Genomic DNA, 17,152 nt, shown 5'->3' with positions numbered 1-17,152 from the left:
GTATCTAAAAGTTGAAATTCAGGTTGGGCGCGGTGGCTCACACTGTAATCCCAGCACTTTGGAAGGTCGAGGCAGGCAGATCACTTGAGGCCAGGAGTTCGAGACCATCCCGGCCAACATGGTAAAACCCTGTCTCTATTTAAAAATATAAAACATTAGCCAGGCATGGTGGTGGGCACCTGTAATCCCAGCTACTTGGGAGGCTGAGGCAGGAGAATCACTTGAACTTGGGAGGCAGAGGTTGCAGTGAGCCGAGATTGCGCCACTGCACCCCAAATTCAGGGTACAAACACTGAAAAGCACTCAGTCAAACTCAAACTGGAAGAGGATATCCTACCTTGAGACTCACATACATCTCTCAGCTCTGGCACACAGTGCAGGGTAGTGGTGATGGCAGGTGCAAAGTGAATGTTTGAGGGACAGAGTTTACTGGATTCTGAGAGAAAGGCAGGGCCCTTCTATCTGGCCCTGAGTTACAGACATGATAGGATGTGAATTCGTAGAGTGTTTTGTACTAATGTTTGCATTTGACTTCCACCTAAGTAACTTTCTAGCCCCCAGGGGAGGGGCAAAGGAAGAAAAGATGAAGATGAATGACCAGAAATGTGGGTTGCCCTGCCTAGCTGCGTCAGGATGGCTTGATCCTCAGCTCCGCACAGGACCGCTCTCTGGCATGCACCAGCGGAGAAACCAGAGGTGCACTGGTACAGGAGCAGCCCCAGGCTTGCGGGCTTTTCCAGCCTTGTCTGTTTACCCACGTATGGAAATGCTTGCTTTTCTATGTTTTACCTCAAATGGATAACACTGGTTTGACCAAACTCTCAGATTCGTGGCACACTATCATCGTTGGCAGGTGATGTTTTGCTACTGTTTTTAATAGTTGGTAAAGTGAACACTCAGTTCATTCTCCTCATTACTTGCTGGATTCCCGCCTACCGCCGTCAGTCAATACGCCCTACATTTTTCTTGACGTGAAGCACAGTCTGGAGAATGTTTCCTGAAACAGCTCTTTAAACACAATCCAAAAAGGGCACCATACTGACTTAACCATATTATCGGGTGAGTAAAACAACGTTGATTTTTAAAACTATATATTGGCCGGGCACGGTGGCTCATGCCTGTAATCCCAGCACTTTGGGAGGCCGAGGCAGACGGATCACCTGAGATCAGGAGCTCGAGACCAGCCTGGCCAATATGGCAAAAGCCCATGGCAAAACCCCATCTCTACTAAAAACACAAAAATTAGCCGGGTGTGGTGGCACATGCCTGTAATCTCAGCTACTCGGGAGACTGAGGCAGGAGAATCCCTTGAACTTGGGAGGTAGAGGCTGCAGTGAGCCGAGATCGCGCCACTGCACTCCAGCCTGGGCAACAAAGCGAGACTCCATCTCAATAAATAAATAAATAAATAAATCTGTATATATTATATCCACATTAAAATCTGAAGACCATCAAGGAGACTGGGGAGGAAGAGAAAACCCACAGTCAAGCAGTCCCCACTTTTTTCCTCCATGGTCATGGTGGGAATATGCTGGGAGCAGGGGAATGAAAGATTTTAAGAGTTCATAAAAACTCACTTGCAGAGAAAGTGGGTGCAGCCTTCTTGAAGCTCAGGTTTCACAGGGTGTAGATGAGAGGTTGACCTGGGACTTTGTCTCCTAAGAACTCTCAGAGCTGTTATAGTTGGGAGTGGGGAAGGTCCTGGCGGTGGAGTTAGTTAGGGTGAAGGCTAATAACAAACCCAGTGATACACTGACTTTTAGACAAAGTTTATTTCCCTGGTTATGGTCCAGAGCAGTGGAGTCAGTCCTGCTCTGTGTGGTCACTTAGAGTCTCAGATTCCTTCCATCTCATTGCTCTGCTGTCCCCTAAAGCAGCGGTCGCCAACCTTTTTGGCAGCAGGGATGGGCTTTGTGGAAGACAGTTTTTCCACAGACAGGGGTGTGGATGGTTTGGGGATGATTCAAGCACATAACATTTATTGTACATTTTATTTCTATTATTATTAAACAATTATACAACTCATCATAACATAGAATCAGTGGGAGCCTGAGCTTGTTTTCCTGCTACTAGATGGTCCCATCAGGGGATGATGGGAGACAGTGACAGATCTTCAGGCATTAGATTCTCATAAGGAGTGTGCAACCCAGATCCCTCGCATGTGCAGTTCATAATAGGGTTCACGCTCCTATGAGAATCTAAGGCCACGACTGATGTGACAGGAGGCAGAGCTCAGGTGGTAATGCATGTGAGCAATGGGGAGTGGCTGTAAATATAGATGAAGCTTTGCTTGCTTGGCCGCTGCTAACCTCGTGCCTTGTAGTCCGATTCTGAACAGGCCGTGGAACGCTACTGATTGGTGGCCAGGGGTTGGGGACCCCTGCCCTAGAGCACTCTTGTTATTTGTGTGGCTGAAGCAAGATCATTGTCATTTAGGATTCCCAGCTGACAAGCGGGGCAAACAGCTATGTCCAATGTCTTAACACCCATACCTGGAAATGCCACGTATCAGTTTTGCTCATATTTCATTGGCAAGGCTTTGATCATATGATCACACCTGACTGCAAGAGACTTAGAAACGTAGCCTAGCTGGGCTGCCGTGTATGCAGCTATGACTATTATTATGCAGGAACTCAGGAGGAAGGAGAGAATGGATTTTGATAGACAACTAGCAGTCTGCCCTACACAGGGTAAGACCTCCCTCAGATAAATTGAAAACTAATGATTGCTGAGACAACTCATGCCAATAATTAGTAGTGAATGTGCAGATAATGAAAAGATGCATTGGACATATGTAAGTTAGTCCAGGCTACACAATTGAACTAATGAGCTCCTACAAAACAGTTAATGTAGGAAAAAGGAAAGAACTTCAATTCCAGTCAGCATTATTACTGGAAAATGAAAGATGGTGTGAAAAAGACGCAGCCATAGAACAAGAATTTGGGGTTAGAAAACACCAAAAAGCAGAATGGACTGTACTAGAAATCGTGCATATTAACTAGAAGAAAAATTGGAGGAAATCTCCAAGTTTACAAAAGGGAGAAAATACGTAAATTTTTTTTTTTTTTTTTTTTTTTTTGAGACGGAGTCTTGCTCTGTTGCCTAGGCTGGAGTGCAGTGGAGTGCAGTGGCCGGATCTCAGCTCACTGCAAGCTCCGCCTCCCGGGTTTACGCCATTCTCCTGCCTCAGCCTCCCGAGTAGCTGGGACTACAGGCTCCCGCCACCTTGCCCGGCTAGTTTTTTGTATATATATATACATTTTTTTTTAGTAGAGACGGGGTTTCACTGTGTTAGCCAGGATGGTCTCGATCTCCTGACCTCGTGATCCGCCCATCTCAGCCTCCCAAAGTGCTGGGATTACAGGCTTGAGCCACCGCGCCCGGCCAATATGTAAATTATGAAAGAAACAATAGAAAAAAAATGGATCCAGAACAAATATCTAGGAGAAAATACAGTAATGATTTAAAAAATAATAGAAAATTCTGATTCTGAAAGTATGGTTGAATAGATAACTCCTGCTGAATCATAACTAGATCCTGGTAGTATGATAATAATTTTTAAAATAATTTTTTAAAATGTGTTTTATTTGCTGCCTGCTTTGTTCAACAAACACTTTTTTGAGACAGAGTCTCACTCTGTCGCCAGGCTGGAGTACAGTGGTGCGATCTTGGCTTACTGCAAGCTCCGCCTCCCGGGTTCACGCCATTCTCCTGCCTTAGCCTCCCAAGTAGCTGGGACTACAGGCGCCCGCCACCATGCCTGGCTAATTTTTTGTATTTTTAGTAGAGACGGGGTTTCACCGTGTTAGCCAGGATAGTCTCGATCTCCTGACCTCGTGATCCACCCGCCCTCCGCCTCCCACAGTGCTGGGGTTACAGGCGTGAGCCACCACGCCCCTCCAACAAACTTTTTAATGCATTATTCGGTTGCTAAAAAGTAAGGGAAGTTGAACTTGTATTTCTAGCAGGAAGTGGACCTAGATAACCTGACTGACCTTCCTACTGAAATACCAAAAAATGTTAGATAAAATGTATTGTTTAAAAATCTTAAATTCATTGATGAGCTGGCAAGAAAGAAATATGGCAAAAATAAAGGTGGGAACATAAAGTTTAAGTGGAGCATTTAAATTGCTTTTTATCAGCCGGAGGCATCATCTTCCGGTAATTCACCAAAATGGCACACACAAAAGGATAGATAGAGGAGGGCCACCCAATCTGTGTTCTCCAGGCCTTTTAGAAAACATGGAGCTGTTCCTTTGGCCACATACATGCGAATCTATAAGAAAGGCAGTATTGTAGGCCAGGTGCTGTGGCTCGGCCTATAATCCCAGCACTTTGGGAGGCTGAGGTGGGTGGATAGCTTGAATCCAGGAGTTCGAGACCAGCCTGGTCAACATGGTGAAACCCTGTTTCTACCCACCCCATCTCTACCAAAAATAAAAAAATTAGCCCAGTGTGGTGGCACACACCTGTAACCACAGCTACTCGGGAGGCTGAGGTGGGAGGTTCACTTGAGCTTGGGAGGTGGAAGTTGCAGTGAGCAGAGATCGCACCACAGCACTCCAGCCTGGGTGACACAGAGAGACTCTGTCTCAAGAAAAAAAAAAAAAAGACCATATTGTAGACATCAAGGGAATGGGCAGTATTCAAAAAGGAATGCCCACAAGTGTCACCATGGCAAAACTGGAAGAGTCTACAGTGTCCCCCAGCACACTGTTGGCATTGTTGTAAACAAACAAGTTAAGGGCAAGATTCTTGCCAAGAGAATTAATGTGCATATTGAGCACATGAAGCACCCTAAGAGCCGAGACTACTTCTTGAAAAGCGTGAAGGAAAATGGTCAGAAAAAGAAGGAAGCCAAAGAGAAAGGTACCTGAGTTCAATGGAAGCGCCAGACTGCTCCATCCGGAGGAGTAAACACTGGTAAAGATGCTCAGCCTCGTTAGGAAGGAGGGCAGTGCACGCTGAAATCAAAGTGATCTATCACTTCGCACCATCAGTGAGGCAACGTGAAAGGTCCGAGTGTATCAAGTGTCGCTGAGGATGTGGAGCAATAGAAACGAAACTTAGGCTTTGCTGGTGAGAGAACTGCAAAGGATAAGTAGGCCATTTCGGGAAACATTTTATCATTACTTAGTAAATGTGATGATGCATTCACCCTCTGACACACTAAATCCACCCCAGGGATGTGCCCTAGAAAAACTCTTGCAAAACTCTTGCCCACATGTGCACCAGAAGATAAGAATGTCATAGCAAAAACCTGCAAGCAATCGAATGTCTGTTGCCAATGGTAGTTTCATATAATAAAATACCACACACACCAGTACAAATGGATGAACTACAGTTACATGCAATCCATATGCATGAATTTCACAAATCTTGTTGAGTGGGAAAAGTAGATTGCAGAGGAAAATGTACATGTACTGTTTATGTAAAGCTAAAGAATCAGCAAAGAACTGGGCCCAGTGGCTCGTGCCTATAATCCCGATATTTTGGGAGGCTGAGGCAGGAGGATAGCTTGAGGCCACAAGTTCAAGACAAGCCTGGGCAACATGGCAAAACCTCATCTCCGCCCCCCACAACCAAAAAAAAAAAAAAAGAAAATCCCTCAGAAAAACAAAACATCCAAATGTATGTAATGCATATGTCAAATTGTGTTAAGTTGCTGACAAGGGAAAATAGTAAGAAGACAAAGGAGTATGCCAGCTCTATGGCAAGTTGCTGCTGTGGACCTACAGGAAATACTCTGAGAGCTGGGGCTGGGCAAGAGCCAGGAGAGCTGCTGACAGCAAAGTGAGAGAAGGCAGGCCTCAGAAAGGAGAAGAGAAAGAAGCCTGGCAAGCGAAAAGCAACTGGAATGCTCTGTAACTCACATTCTCTGTAACTCTCCAAATTCTCTCACTAGCAGCATCTTAAAGTGTGTATGTATTTTTTTTTTAACTTTTATTTCAGGTTCGGGAGTACATGTGAAGGTTTGTTAAACAGGTAAATTCATGTCTTGAGAGTTTGTTGCACAGCTTATTTCAATACCCAGGTATTAAGCCCAGTGCTCAATAGTTATCTTTTCTGCCCCCCTCCCTCCTCTCACCCTCCAGTCTCAAGTAGGCCCCACTTTTTTTTGTTGTTCCTCTCTTGGTATTCATAAGTATTTAGCTCCCACTTATAAGTAAGAATATGCTGAATTTGGTTTTCTGTTCCTGCATTAGTTTGCTGAGAATAATGGCCTCCGGCTCCATCCATGTTTCCACAGACATGATCTCGCTCTTTTTTTTTTTTTTTTTTTTGGTGGTCACTCTGTCACCTAGGCTGGAGTGCAGCTGCACGATCTCGGCTTACTGCAACCTCCGCCTCCTGAATTCAAGCAATTCTCCTGCCTCAGCCTCCCAAGTAGCTGGGACTACAGGCGCATGCCACCATGCCCGGCTAGTTTTTTTTTTTTTTGTATTTTTTTTAGTAGAGATGGGGTTTCACCATGTTGGTCAGGCTAGTCTGGAACTCCTGACCTCAGATGATCCACCCGCTTCGGTCTCCCAAAGTGCTGGGATTACATGCGTGAGCCCCTGCACGCTGCCTGGAACTCAGATTCTTCTCGTGTCTATCCTTCCCTCCTAAACACCAGCTTCCTCCTCAGACTGGCTGCAGGCGTTTCAGGGCACTGTCCAGATGCAACAAAGCCCATGGCCATGCAGGCTGTGCATACACATACAGACACACAAAAGCGCCCATGTAATGGTGACCCCTGGAGCTGGACAACATGGTGGACTTGACAATGTCCAGAGGAGAAAAAGAATCTCTTTCTATGGCTTTCTCTTAGGAGTAAGGGAGTTTCCCAGAAGCCCCTTTTTCATAGTCATGTGCCCATGCTGGAACCAAGACAGGAAAGGGAAATGGAACAATCTTTGACCGTCTCAGGTACGAGTCAGGGAGCAACTCCCATGTTCACACAAATGGCTTCTGGAAATGCTCACCATGAGAATATCCACATACAAGCTCTCTGCACACTGACTTCTCCATCTGGCCAATAGTGTACAGGGCACATGAAGCCAGGCCTGCCCTTGGTAGGTCAAGAGCGTAAGTCTGGCTGGGTGTGGTGACTCTTGCACCTGTAATTCTAGCACTTTGAAGGCTGAGGTGGGAGGATCACTTGGGCCCAGGAGTTCAAGACCAGCCTGGGCAACATAGCAAGACCCTGTCTCTATCACACACACACAAAAAAGTATAAGTGTCTGGAAAGTTGTAAATCAATTTAACAAAATATTTTTTAAAGTTCTCCCCTTCTACTTTGACAAATACACCTTCATAACATATTTTTTAAAGTATATCAAAATATCAAAATTTTGTTATTATTCTTCATTTCTGGGACCTCTGTTAATAAGTTGATGATGTTTGAAAGAGTAATACAATAAAGACACATGTAATTTATAAATTGTTATGTATTTATTTCCTAAAACTTATTTTTCTTGCCTTCATATTAGGAAAACCACTAATTGTATTGTTACAATCAAGATTTTCATGTGATTTATGGTCTAGTAACGGTAATGTACTACAGAATTAAAATCTAAATGGTAATTTTTTTTTTTTTTGAGACGGAGTCTCACTCTGTCACCCAGGCTGGAGTGCAGTGGCACGATCTCAGCTCACTGCAAGCTCCACCTCCCGGGTTCACACCATTCTCCTGCCTCAGCCTCCTGAGCAGCTGGGACTACAGGTGCCCACTGCCACCACGCCTGGCTAATTTTTTTGTATTTTTAGTAGAGACAGGGTTTCACTGTGTTAGCCAGGATGGTCTTGATCTCCTGACCTCAGGATCTGCCCGCCTCGGCCTCCCAAAGTGCTGGGATTACAGGCGCCAGCCACCGTGCCCGGCTATGGTAATTATGGTAATTATGATCACCTGAGTCCACTAGTTCAAGACCCCCCTGGGCAACAAAGTAAGACCCCCCCAATCTCTACAAAAAATTTAAAATTATTCAGGATTAGTGGCACGTGCCTGCAGTCTCAGCTACTTGGGAGGCTTGATCTCAGGAGGTTAAGGCTGCAGTGAGCTGTGTTCATGATACTGCAGTCCAGCCTGGGTGACAGAGCAAGACCCTGTCTCAAAAAAACCCCAAAAACCCAAAAAGAAAAACCAAAAATAATTTAAAATATACAAAATTACATCAAAATATGCAAATTAAGGAAATGTAGAATCTTTTAATTTTAAATTGTCATGTTTTAGAAGTGATTTTTCTTCTAGTATTTTAAAAATCTTTATCTTCTGAAAATATTTTAAACTATTAAGATAAAAAATACAGCCAGGTGTGGTGGCTCATGCCTGTAATCCCAGCACTTTGGGAGGCCAAGGCGGGCAGATCACTTGAGGTCAGGAGTTCAAGACCCGCCTGGCCAATATAGTGAAACCCCTTCTGTACTAAAAAAAATACAAAAATTAGCTGGTGTGGTGGCACCTGCCTGTAGTCCCAGCCACTTGGGAGGCTAAGTCAGGAGAATCACTTGAACCCAGGAAGCAGGGGTTGCAGTGAGTCGAGATCGCGACACTGCACTCCAACCTGGGTGACAGAGCAAGACTCCATCTCAAAAAAAAAAAAAAAAGAGGAATAATGCAAGTTATAACTAATAAATATTAAACATTTAAGCAAAATCATTCTAATAAAGCTGAAATATTTAAATTTTTGAAAATTTATTAAATCATCTTCACAAAACTATTTGCGATTCTAGCATTCAATATCAACAGTTGCAGTGTGAAAAACCAGCATCCTACTTCATCTCTGCTATATCTAGACACACACACACACCAACTTAAGAGCAATATGGAGTGTTGGCTATTACGAAATGTTCCTGGGCAGCCTTGTGCAATGGTTGTGGGCACTCTATTAGTTTATGAGAACTACCTACTTGATAGCTACCAGTTAGATCGTCCCATAGACAAAGATCAATGTGTCCCAAACTGAACTCACTGGATTCCTTCCCTAAACCTGCTATTTTTCTGCTTTCTCTATCTCAGCAAATACCCTTTCTCTGTCTCTGTCACCACTCACATACAGTTTGTCACCATGACCTGCTGATTCTTCCTGTGTGAAATTTCTCCTCACTTCTCCCATCCTGCTCTTATTCCTTCCTGGGTTATTGGGACCACTTCACTCTTGGTCTCCCTCTGTCCTTTCCTGGCTCTCTCCAAGCGTTCCCACTTGGCACGATCTTTCTAAAACGAACATCGGCCAGGCGCAGTGGCTCACACCTGTAATCCCAGCACTTTAGGAGGCCGAGGTGGGTGGATCACCTGAGGTCAGGAGTTCGAGACCAGCCTGACCAACATGCTGAAACCCCGTCTCTACTGAAAACACAAAAATTAACTGGGCATGGTGGTGGGCGCCTGTAATCCCAGCTACTTGGAGGCTGAGGCAGGAGAATCGCTTGAACCCGGGAGGCAGAGGTTGCAGTGAGCTGAGATCACACCATTGCACTCCAGCTTGGGTAACAAGAGTGAAACTCCGTCCCAATAAATAAATAAATAAATAAACAATGGTGAAAGTGAAACTCCGTCCCAATAAATAAATAAATAAATAAACGCAAATCTACTTGTCAAAATAGCATGTCTTTAATAAAAGATAGATAAAACTAAAAAAAAAAACAAAAAAAACCACATCTAGGCTCACCTTCACGGAACCCTCCCAAATCTGAGCACAGCCCGCAGGGTGCCTCTCCCCAAGGTCATGCTGCGGTTGTGTGTGCTTCATCCTATCCGGAGCTCCAGGCTGATTTTCCAGTGTTCCCATCCCAGGGGCCTCTCCGGGGCAGGTGATCCTCCTTGAAATCCCCATGTCCTTCTCTGGGGCCCAGAAATTCCATCTGCTGCTCCCGTGGTCCTCTGGGCTCAGGGAAACCCCGTGGGACTCCAAAGACCCTTGTTGCTCTGCCTGGGCTGGGTCAGGCGGACCCGCGAGGCCTCTGCCCCGTCTCCTGGTCTGAGCACACCACTCTGCCGTTTCTGCTTTGAGGTCTTTCTCCATCTTGGGGTCCACCCCAAGGATTCCCAAACTTACTGGTTTCTGATTCTGTGCCCCGACCTTGAGGTTCAGCCGATGCTGGGGGTGGGGTTGAGAGGATTTCGCACAGATTCACTGGCTTTCTCTCAGTCTTCTTCTGTCTTGGGAGCCAAGAGCCCAGCCCTTACATCCTGTTTGCCAGGCTCCTTCCTGTGTCCCACCAGACCTGGACCTTGGAAGTTTCAAAGCCAGCAGAAGACTTAATTTTTCCTGGGCTCCATGGCTCGCGCCTGTAATCTCAGCATTTTGGGAGGCCAAGGCAGGTGGATTGCTTGAGCCTAGGAGTTCGAGACCAGCTGGGGCAACATAGTGAACCCCCCACCCCAATTCTAAAATCAATACAAAAACTAGTCAGGTGTGGTGGTGCACACCTGTGGGAAGTAGAAGTGGGAGGATCGTTTGAACCTGGGAGGTAGAGACTGTAGTGAGCTGTGATTGCACTACTGCATTCCAGCCCAAGTGACAAAATGAGACCCTGTCTCTTAAAAAAAAAAAAAAGAAAGAAAGAAAGAGAATTATTCTTATACAGCCAGATGTACCACATTTTCCCTGAGGCAGTGAATTCAGAATACTTGGAAAGGTAAATGAGGAAGGGTTAAGCTTTAACAGGAAAAATGGGGGGAAAAGTGAATAATATTTCAAAATATTATCTTTCTATGCAAGGGAAGGGATCCAAATTATACCACAGTGGTGTAAAAATTATTTTGAGCTGAAGATTTGAGAATTAACAGATGCAGAAAGAGGCTTTGTCTGAATACTACTCCCTTATCTGACTAAAAGCAGAAACTTCTGGAAGCGAGACTGCCACTAGCCCTCTGGAGGAGTTTCGTGACAGTGAAGAAGATGAAGAAGACCACAGGCAAATATGATGACAAACCATCTTGTCTCCCAGTTTGTCTCCTAAAAATACATTTGTCTTTCCTAAAGAAACCCATTTGTTCTTCCAGTAGAAGCCTTTTTCTTTTTCTCCCTGCTCCCTTACCCTTATTAAGATAGGCTTGTAAATCCCTATCTTTAGTTATGGATCAAAGCCATTTTCTTTGTGGGTTCCTAGTGTGTGTAAACTTTATCTTTTCTTTTGTTAATCTGTCTTTTGTCAGTTTAATTCACAGTCCTCCAAGAACAGCATCTAAGAGGGTGGAGAAGACGTTTTTCCTCCCCCACGCAAGCAATCACTTTACAGTCTTCGTGATGTTTTAGGTAGAATTTAGGTACTCTAGTTCCCGCAGCGGGGATTCCAGTCTTAGAAAACCCACGGCAGTAGGACCGTTTCAATCACACTTCATGATGATTTTCTTGGTTATACACTTGTTTGCTTGAAGCTGCGGAAGAGAAGTCACAAAGAAAGCCTAAGGTTTCAGAGAGCACTGAGGCAAGCTCAACCCGGGTCTCAATTCGATTTCTAGAAGAGGAGGACACTAGTGGAAATCATTTCCATGTATATCCTGTATTTCCAAGGCTAAAACCAATACAGTGGTATGTCTGCTTCTTATAGTTTTTTTTTTTCCCCTATGCTTATACACTTTTATTTTCTACATTTTTGGACTCACACTTATGTATACTATTTTGCACCTTTAGCTTATACTATTTATTAGTTAAATATACATTTATAGTGTGAAGATGAACATTTTTCAGGACATGAAGCATTTTCTTTCCTTTTTTTTCTGAGACAGAGTCCCCCCTCTGTTGCTGAGGCTGAAGTGCAATGGTATAATCTCGGCTCACAGCAATATCCGTCTCCCAGGCTCAAGCAATTCTCCTGCCTCAGCCTCCCAAGTAGCTGGGACTACAGGCGTGCACCACCATGCATGGCTAATTTTTGTATTTTTAGTAGAGACAGGGTTTCACCATGTTGGCCAGGCTGGTCTTGAACTCCTGACCTCAGGTGATCCACCTGCCTCAGCCTCTCCAGTGCTGGGATTGTAGGCATGAGCCACTACCCTGGGCCTGCCTGCCTGCCTTCTTCCCTTCTGAGGCGGGAAGATCACCTGAGGTCAAGAATTTGAGATCAACCTGGCCAACATGGTGAAACGCTGTCTCTACTAAAAATGCAAAAATTAGCCGGGTGTGGCAGCGGGTGCCTGTAATCCCAGCTACTCGAGAGGCTGAGGCAGGAGAATCGCTTGAACCCAGGAGGTGGAGGTTGCAGTGAGCCGAGATCATGCCATTGCACTCCATCCTGGGTGACAAGAGTGAAATTCCGTCTCAAAAAAACAAAATAGACATTTGAGTTCTAAAAAATAGGCATTCTAGTTTGAAGATATTACAACTAAAACTTCAGTGAACATTCTTGTGCAGTTTTGTTTGTTTGTTTTCTTTTGTTCTTTTTCGATATAGGGTCTCGTTCTGTCACCCAGGCTGGAGTGCAGTGGTGTGATCATGGCTGACTCTTGCTTCGACCTCCCAGGCTCAAGCGCTCCTCTTTCCTCAGTCCCATAAATAGCTGGGACTACAGGCACGCACCACCATGCCTGGCTAATTTTTGTATTTTTTGTAGAGATGGGGTTTCTCCATGTTGCCTAGACTAGCCTCACACTCCTGAGCTCAAGTGATCCACCCACCTCGGCCTCCCAAAGTGCTGGGATTACAGGCGTGAGCCACTGCGTCTGGCCCTCTTGTATAGGATTTTTGATGGCCATGTGCTCTTACTTCTATTGGGTATATACCTAGGAGTGAAATTACTGGTGGCTCTAGATTTAGCTTTGGTTTTTCAAAGTGGTTGAACCAGTTTACACACCTCCCAGTAATGCATGAGTGTTCCGGTTACTCCCCATTCCCACCAACATTCAGGGTAGTTGTCGCTTCCCATCTTAGTCATTCTGGTGGATGTGCAGTGGTATCGCACTGTGGTTTCAATTTGGATATGCATATTTTATTATGAAAGTAATATATTTTTATATATGTAGAAAATTTAGGCCAGGCGTGGTGGCTCACACCTGTAATCCCAGCACTTTGGGAGGCCAAGGTGGGTGGATCACCTGAGGTCGGGAGTTCGAGACCAGCCTGACCAACATGGAGAAACCCCGTCTCTACTAAAAATACAAAATTAGCTGGGCGTGGTGGCACGCACCTGTAATCCCAGCAACTCGGGGAGGCTGAGGCAGGAGAATCGCTTGAACCTGGGAGGTGGGGGTTGTGGTTAGTCGAAATCATGCCATTGCACTCCAGCCTGGACAACAAGAGTGAAACGCTGTCTCAAAATAAATAAATGAAAAAGAAAATAAAAATTTAAAAGTGCAAGAAAGAACAAACTAAACATCATTTGTACCCTATCATCCTCTCCCCTCCACCAAGCTTCATTGGACGGGAGTATTTATGTACAATGTTAAGGTTGTGCTGATTCATACTCACAGCATCCATGTAACCCTTTTTCATCCTCAACTGGGATTATTTTAAAATTTGTCAATTTTGGTATCTCATTATAGTTTTATTTATTATTTCTTTTATTTCTCTTGAAGTTGGACTTTAAAAAATTTTGCCAGGTGTGGTAGTACGCACCTGAAGTCCTAGCTACTGGGGAGGCTGAGGCAGGAGGATTGCTTGAGCCCACGAGTTCAAGGCTGCAGTGAGCTATGATTGCACCGCAGCACTCCAGCCTGGGTGACAGAGCAATGTATATCAAATGTATTACATATTTTTAAATTTATTATATATTTTTTATATATATATTTTTGTATTGTTGTTGTTTTCTTGAGACAGAGTTTCGCTCTTGTTGCCCAAGCTGGAGTGGAATGGCGCAATCTGCACTCACTGCAGCCTCTGCCTCCTGGGTTCAAGTGATTCTCCTGCCTCAGCCTTCCGTGGAGCTGGGATTACAGGCGCGTGCCACCACGCCTGGATGATTTTTTGTATTTTTTTTAGTAGAGATGGAATTTCACCGTGTTGGCCAGGCTGGTCTTGAACTCCTGACCTCGTGATCCTCCCGCCTTGGCCTCCCAAATTGCTGGGATTTCAGTCATGAGCCACCGTGCCCAGCTTTATATATATATATATAATTAATTTTATAAAATATAAAATTTATTTTATTTTATTTTATTTGTTTATTTATTTTTTAAAGCCTGGGCATGGTAGCTCACACTTGTAATCACAGGATTTCGGGAGGCTGAGGCAGGATTGCTTGAGGCCAGGAGTTTGAGACCAGCCTGGGTAATGTAGTGAGTTTTTTTTAAATTTTACTTTTTAAAATTTTATTGCTCTTCATATTGTCATTTTATTTTATTTTATTTTATTTTATTTTATTTTATTTTATTTATTTTGAGATGGGGTCTTTCTCTGTCACCCAGGCTGGAGTGCAATAGTGTGATCTCGGCTCACTCCCGGGTTCAAGCAATTCTCCTGCCTCAGTCTCCTGAGTAGCTGGGATTACAGGCACGCACCATCACGCCGGGCTAATTTTTGTATTTTTAGTAGAGACGGGGTTTCACCATGTTGGTCAGGCTGATCTCAAACTCCTGACCTCATGATCTGCCCACCTCGGCCTCCCAAAGTGCTGGGATTACAGGCGTGAGCCACTGCGCCTGGCCTGTATTACCTTTTAAATAAATTGTTTCATTTCCTTTGATGAAACAGATTTTGATCATCATACCTAACGAAAACAGCATCAAAAAAAGCTTACATGGTAGTCTCATAAGTTACTAGATATGCAAACATTCTAAATAAAATTTTAGCTATCAGAATATAGTATACATTTTAAAGGAACAGGTGTGGTAACTCACACCTGTAATCCCAGCACTGTGGGAGACTGAGGCGCAAGAATCAATTGAGCCCAGAAGTTCCATACCTGGGCAACACAGCAGACCTCATTGTACTAAAATAGTCCCAGCTACTCTGGAGACTGAGGCAAGAGGACTGATTGAGCTTAGGAGATTGGGATCAGTGCTGTCATCATGCCACTGCACTCCAGCCTGGGTGACAGAGTTAGACCCTGTCTCAGAAAAGAAGAAGAAGAAGAAAGAAAGAACATATACTTTTTTAAAAGTTCTGTTTATGAACTTATTTGAAATTGTCTTTCATTTTTGTTTTTCTGTCACTTATAAACATCCCCCACTAAAGCTCAATTGTCCACATAACCAATAATATTATTGGAAAAAAATCATATAATTATTTCTGCAAATGCCAGAGGGAATTCTTCATGGAAACGCTCCCTAAAAGCAATAAAATGTTGCCTCTTTAACATGACAAAAAGGCTCTATTGAAAACCAAAAGTTAAAATTATACTTAATGGAGAACATGAATTATTCCACTTTAAAATAGGAACAAGACAAGGATATATTATTACTACTATTCAACTTAGCTCTAAAAATTCTGACAAAGCTATTTGAGAAGAGAAAGAAAGATATACATAAAGAAAGGGAAGAAATAAAACGATCATGTTATGCAAATGAAATGAAAAGCACCTCAAAATTACTAGAGATAATAAATGAAGGCATCAAAGAAACAAGATATAATACAAATTAATTTAGGGCAATTTTCCTCTAGACAATAGTGCATTTCTAATTTTTGTTCTTTCTTTCCATGCATCCCTTTCTGTTTTTATTCTTAAGTAAAGCTTTATGATTTTACAGTTTATATGTCCTGAACATTTTGTGTTAATCTTTTCTCAGATATTTTAAAGTTTTTAAAATCCTTTTTATGAATGGGATTTTTTTTGACATTACATGTACTTTCTGTTTCTTAAATGTTTAAAATAAGGCATTTCAGCCAGGAATTGTGGCTCATGCCTATAATCCTAGCACTTTGGGAAGCTGAGGCCTCCTCAGGTGGATCACCTGAGGTCAGGAGTTCGAGATGAGTCTGGCCAACATGGTGAAGCCCTGTCTCCACTAAAAATACAAAAATTAGTTGGGCGTGGTGGCACACGCCTGTAATCCCAGCTACTTGGGAGGCTGAGGCAGGAAATTTGCTTGAACCCAGGAGGCAGATGTGGCAGCGAGCCGAGATTGTGCCAGGGAACTCCAGCCTGGGCGACAGAGACAGACTCTGTCTCAAAAAAAAAAAAAAAAAAAAGGCATTTCTTTTGTAATCTAATTATAACATAATATTTGAAGTTATTTGGAATTGTCTTTCATTTCTCTTTTTCTGTCACTTATAAACATCAGTCATTCACAATGACTAATGATAGAGGTACATCACATAAGTATAGACGTAAAGTATTGTTTAAGAAAGTTGGCCGGGCGCGGTGGCTCAAGCCTGTAATCCCAGCACTTTGGGAGCCCGAGACGGGCGGATCACGAGGTCAGGAGATCGAGACCATCCTGGCTAACACGGTGAAACCCCGTCTCTACTAAAAAATACAAAAAAATTAGCCGGGCGAGGTGATGGGCTCCTGTAGTCCCAGTTACTCGGGAGGCTGAGGCAGGAGAATGGCGGGAACCCGGGAGGCGGAGCTTGCAGTGAGCTGAGATCCGGCCACAGCACTCCAGCCTGGGCGGCAGAGCGAGACTCCGTCTCAAAAAAAAAAAAAAAAAAAAAAAAGAAAGCTTAGGTATTTATTTTTCGAGCTTTCATGTTGTTATGCTGTTCCTACTTTTCTTCTTCTTCTGTTTTTGTTTTGTTTTGTTTTTTTGAGATGGAGACTTGCTCTGTTGCCCAGACTGGAGTGCAGTGGTGCAATCTTGGCTAACTGCAACCTCCACCTCCCGGGTTCAAGCGATTCTCCTACCTCAGCCTCCCGAGTAGCTGGGATTACAGGCATGCGCCACCATGCCAAGCTAATTTTTGTATTCTTAGTAGAGACAGGGTTTCGCCATATTGGCCAGGCTGGTCTCGATCTCCTGACCTCAAGTGATCCACCTGCCTCAGCCTCCCAAAGTACTGGCACTACAGGCCTGAGCCACTGGGCCCGGCCTGTTCCCATTTTTCCAGTGTTCTTTTCCTCCTCTCATTTTCTTTCCTGGTGTCTTGAACCAGGTAACTAGGAGGCATATTAAGGGGTTTTTAATTTAGGTAATAAAGCAAATCACTAGTTCCTGATATACAGCACTTTTACAGAATTTTATTATTAAATATAATAATTATAATTAAATATAATATATATTTATATATAATAAAATATAATATATAATAAAATAAATATAAATATAAATTATAATTTAAAAATTACAGAA

The sequence above is a fragment of the Trachypithecus francoisi genome, unplaced genomic scaffold (genome assembly GCF_009764315.1).
Source record: "Trachypithecus francoisi isolate TF-2019V2 unplaced genomic scaffold, Tfra_2.0 Lachesis_group20, whole genome shotgun sequence".
NCBI lineage: Eukaryota > Metazoa > Chordata > Mammalia > Primates > Cercopithecidae > Trachypithecus > Trachypithecus francoisi.
The sequence above is the reverse complement of the archived record's forward strand: the minus strand, read 5'-3'. Positions refer to the sequence as shown.